We start from the raw sequence: 5334 nt of genomic DNA, 5'->3' as shown, positions 1-5334 counted from the left end.
AAAAAAAAAAAAAAAAAAGGTAGGCCACAAAGAAGGCTTCAGATGTCCCTGCTGGTCCAGAGACAGATACCTGTAGTGTCCAGTATTGCAGTGAACGTGATCTGCTTTCAAAAGCAGAGGGTTTAAGGGGAGGGTAGGTGGGACTGGTGGAGGCAAAGGCTCTCCCTGTCCCCACCTCAGTTTTAGGCAGGGCTTTTAATTTAACTCAAGGGCATCTCTCAACTTGGAGAATAATTCAGCCCTCAACAGCACTTCAAATGTGCTGTGGCTTTGCAGCGTGGTAGCAAGAATGTTTAATATATAGTAGATAAAAATTTCATCCAAAAAATTAGAATATTTTTGCAACCCCCTCCAACATCAATTCCTTTTCTAAAGTTAACCTATCACTTATGCTGTCAATACTCGACCATGTACTTAATTGGAAACCCAGATCCAAAAGACTGAAACTGAATCTTCACGCCAAAATGGAAACAAAATAAAATGAATAACTTGGGGTTTATGGCATATAGTTTAGGGAAACACACATACCAGGAGAAAGGGGAAGAGGAAATGGAGGTGTTGAAGCAAAGCTGAGTGTCAGAATACATTCAGTCCGGGCAGATGTGTATACAGCGTGTAGTGGAACATCAGGAAAAGCTCCATATGGATTCATGTGCATATGTCTGGGGGCACCAGATCCACCCATGGCAGATCCAAGAACAGGGAACCGAGGGAGGAGGCCATTCCTGTCATTCCAGTTTTAGAAGCTCCACATCGAAGACGAGAGTAGCAAGTGGTGGGATGATGCCTGGGTGCCCAGTGGTATCGTAGGCATAATCTGGAGGTATAGTGAGTTTGTCTCTCTGACCCACACTCTTCTGAGCAACCCCTTCTTCCCAGCCTCAGATCACCTCCTGCTTGCTTAGCATAAACTTAAAGAGCTTGTTTCTGTTCCGAGGAGAATCCATTTTCTTTCCATCTTGAAGCATCGCGGTATAGTGCACCACGCAGGTCTGGCTGCGCTTCGGGAAGGTGCGCCCCATCTCCGGGGTAGATGGTTTCCACCTGCACTCCCGCGGCGGTGGTGGACTCTGGGCCGGCCGGCGGTGCGATCCTAAATAAGTATTTTTAAAGTAACTATGATAAGTAACACTGGAATCAGAAAGAGATCACTTAAATGACAAAATGTTTTCTATTTTATTATCGGCACTTCACTTTTCGGAACAAAAACCTTATTAGTTGCCTTTGATGAACAGTAAAACTAAAAAGAAAGTTAATGGAAAGATTTGAAATTCTGAAAAAAGGAACTAAAATAAAAGAGAAAACTATTAGGTTGGTGCCACCGTGCCCGGCTAATTTTTGTATTTTTTGTAGAGGTGAGATTTCACCATATTGCCCAGGCTGGTCTCAAACTCCTGAGCTCAAGTGATCCACTGGCCTCAGCCTCCCAAACTGCTGGGTTAACAGGCATGAGCCTGTATTTCGATCACACATAATAATTCCTAGGTGAGTATTCATGGCTAGGCAGCTTTGCGCTGCACAATAATTTAAGGATCCAGTATCATATTAAATCTCACACAACCCCATGAGGGTGTCTGCTAAAATTCATTCTTCATTTTTCTTAGGCACGTGGCTGACCATCTATGCTGTGTTTCCTACTTTGTAACATGAAGTGGCAAAGAACTACTCCAACACAGTCTTGAAAACATAAACTGTAGGGCAAAATTCAACATTTTTGATTACAGAAAAATTAAAATTTTTTGTGACTGTGCGTAAGAACCCCAGGTGACATAGAGAGACCATGGGTAGATGCTCTCAGGCCCACCTGAACTCACAGTCTCAGCACCAGCCATCCCTTTCCAGACACAGACATGTGCATGAAGAAGCCACCCCGAAGTGGCTCCTCCAGCTCCTGCAACTTGGTAGATGCCACAGGGATCGTTACTAACCACCCAGCTGAGCCCTTCCTGAATTCCTGATGCACAAAATATAAGAAAAACAAAATACAAGTCCTAGGGTTTAAGACAAAGCCTAAGCTGAAAACATAGATCCAAGGCTCACAGCCATGTAAGCAATGATCAGAAAGCCCTGGAATATTTTTGCAGCAAAGATTATGTCATTTGCAATAAAGACAGTTCTACTTTTATTTAAAACAAACAAGCAGAAGAAGAAGAAAAGCCCTGGAAATACAGACTATCACCCATGGATGGAGAGTAGGAACTAATAGGGGCCAGGACACCAATACTTGTGGGGTGTCTGAGGAGGAGGCATCGGCCAAGAAGACTGGGAAGAAACACATAGAGAGTCAGGAGGAGACAGATAATAACAATTGCTTTATTGACTTATTTTCACTAGTTTAACTCTCAGAAGATTACCTGAAACTCTAAATTCACTCAAATCAATGTATTTATTCAAACGATATAGAATGTATGTGAGGCATTTGTTAAAAACTTGGGGTGTTACCTAGCCGAGTGTGGTAGCTCACATCTGTAATCCCAGGACTTTGGGAAGTCAAGTTGGGCCAATCGCTTGAGGTCGAGAGTTCAAGACCAGCCTGGCCAACATGGTGAAACCCTATCTCTACAAAAAATATAAAAATTAGCTGGGCATGGTGGTGCATGCCTGCAGTCCCAGCTACTCAGGAGGGCGAGGCAGAAGAATCACTTGAACCCAGGAGGCAGAGTTTGCAGTGAGTCAAGATTATACCACTGCACTCCAGCCTGGGTGACTCAAAAAAAAGAACTTGGAGTGTTACAGGCAGACCAGACCTAGTACTCCAGGTCTTTGCAATGTGACTTGAGCAATTACATCATGTGTTTGAATCTCAGGTGTTCTTTTTTTTTTTTCTTCAAGGTATACAGTAAAATACATGAATATTCATCCTTTTTTAGTGTGTAGTCCTGCATATGTTGTCAAAGTCATATCATTGTGACTACCACTAAAACCCGGTGTCCCCTTGAAATTGACCCCTCCCCACCACAGTTACCTGTTTTCTGTCCCTACAGTTTTGCCTTTCCAAGAATATCATATAAATGGAAGAACACAGAATGTACTCTTTTTTGGTCTAGATTATTTCGCTAGCACAATGCCCTGAGATTCATCCACACTGTTGCGTGTGTTACCAACTCATTCTTTTTCACTACTGAGTATTCTATTGAATGAATACTTCTTGCCATAAGAAACCCAGGTCTAGGAAGAGACGATGGGTAGATGTTGTGATATCCAGTCATGGATATTTATGGTATACTGTAGCTTGTTTACTCACTGAGAGGAATTTGTGTCATTTTCTGTTTTGTGTAATTACAAATAAAGTTACTACAAATATTTGCATACAGGTTTTTACGTCAACATAATTTTTCATTTTATTGTTCGACAGTTAGGAGTGAGAGTGTTAGGTCATATGTAGGTGTATATTTAACTTTATAAGAAAATGCCCAATTATTTTCTAAAGTGGCTCTACCATTTTGTATCCCCACCAGCAACTTGTGAGAAAGCTAGTAACTCCTTGCCTGGACTTGGTATTGTCAGGTTATTGATTTTGTTTTAGCCATCCTAGTAGGTATGTCTCTCAGTGTGGTTTTAATTTGTATTTTTCTAATATCTAATGGTATTAGGAATGATCACCTTTTCAGGCACTTATTTACCATTCATCACAAATTGTCCAAGTATTTTCTCTATTTTAAAAATGTTGTTTGTTTTCCTACTATTGAGTTTTGAGAGTTCTTTATATAGTCTGGATACGTGTCTTGTATCAGGTAGGTAATTTGCAAATATTTTCTCTTGCTCTGACTTGCCTTTTAATTCTCTTAATAGCTCTTTCAGAAAACAGAGGTTCTTAATTTTGATAAAGTCTAATGTGTCTTTTTTCTATAGAAAGTGTCCTTTGGAGGCCGGGGCGCGTGGCTCCAAGCCTGTCAATCCCCAGCACTTTGGCGCGAGGCCCGGCCGAGATGGACGGATCCCACGAGTAGGAAGATCAATGGACCATCCTGGCGAACCCGGTGAAACCCGTCTCCTACTAAAAACAAAAATTACAAAAAAAAAAAAACTAGCCGGGCGAACGGGTGGCAGGCACCTGCTAAATCCCCAGCGGTACTCGGGAGGTGAGGCAGGAGGGAGATGGCGCCATGACCGGGAGGCGGAGCTGTGCATGAGGGCTGAGATCGGGCCCACTGCACGTCCCGCCCTGAGGCCGCGGCAGAGGCGGAGCACTCCCGTCTGCGCAGAAAAAAAAAAAAAAAAAAAAAGAAAGTGTCCTTTGTGTAATTTCTAAAATATCCATTTGTAATCCAGGTCACACAGATTTTTCTCCTATGTTTACTTTTAGAAGTTTTAGTGTTTTAGATTTAGATGTATGATACACTTGGAGTTAATTTCTGGAGCAAGTTTCGTGTTTTTGCATATAGATGTGTATATGTTTCAACACATTTGTTGAAAAGACCGTTCTTTCTCCAGTGAATTGCCTTTCCATCTTTGTCAAAAAAAATCAATAGACCATATATGTATGGGTCTATTTTTGGATTCGGCTCTATTGTTCTACATGTATATTCTTTCTCCAAAACCAAACTGTCTTGACTACTGTAGCTCTACATTAAATATTAAATCAGATAGTAAGAGTTCCCCTCATAATTTTTTTACTGTGTATTTTGATCACAATGAAGCTAAGGGATGGTAGAATAACAATTATGCTAACAAAATCAATTAACTCAAATTAGAGAAAATCAACAGAATGATAACTAACCTTTCATTCTAAACTCTGACATGGATAGAACATGTTTCTTCTAAGTTGGAATATGATGAATACATATCTGTAGCAAATACAAGTCTTTTTTTATAATATATAATATGTACAAAACAATTTTAAAATAAAAAACACAGCTATTGGCTTTATAATGCAATTTCCACTCTCTATTCAATTGCATCTCTAGAATTCCCACAACTTACCATTATAATTTCCTTAAGACATAGCAGGATTTAAACTAAGTGGTACTTGTATGCTCTTGCTGACATAGTCCACTGTGATTTCAAACAGCATAAACAGAAAAACAAGATAAATAAACAGAAATCATAATTTTTTTTTCTTTTTTGAGGTGGAGTTTTGCTCTTGTTTCCCAAGCTGTGAGTGCAATGGCTTGATCTTGGCTCACTGCAGTCTCCACCTCGTAGGTTCAAGTGATTCTCCTGCCTCAGCCTCCCAAGTAGCTGGGATTACAGGCGTGCACCATCACTCCCGGCTAATATTTTGTGTTTTTAGTAGAAACAGGGTTTCACCATGTTAGCCAGGCTGCTCTTGAACTCCTGACCTCAGGTGATCCACCCGCCTCAGCCTCCCAAAGTGCTGGGACTACAGGTGTG

General features: G+C 41.0%; 1 pseudogene; it reads right to left on the bottom strand.

The window, feature by feature from the left end:
- Positions 1 to 728: 728 nt before the first annotated feature.
- On the bottom strand, positions 729 to 1047 carry LOC108521949 (peptidyl-prolyl cis-trans isomerase FKBP1A pseudogene; annotated as a pseudogene).
- Between the last annotated feature and the right edge of the window lie 4287 nt (positions 1048 to 5334).

The sequence above is a fragment of the Rhinopithecus bieti genome, unplaced genomic scaffold, assembly GCF_001698545.2.
Source record: "Rhinopithecus bieti isolate Rb0 unplaced genomic scaffold, ASM169854v2 scaffold_61533, whole genome shotgun sequence".
Lineage (NCBI taxonomy): Eukaryota > Metazoa > Chordata > Mammalia > Primates > Cercopithecidae > Rhinopithecus > Rhinopithecus bieti.
This window is presented reverse-complemented; position numbering and strand designations above follow the sequence as displayed.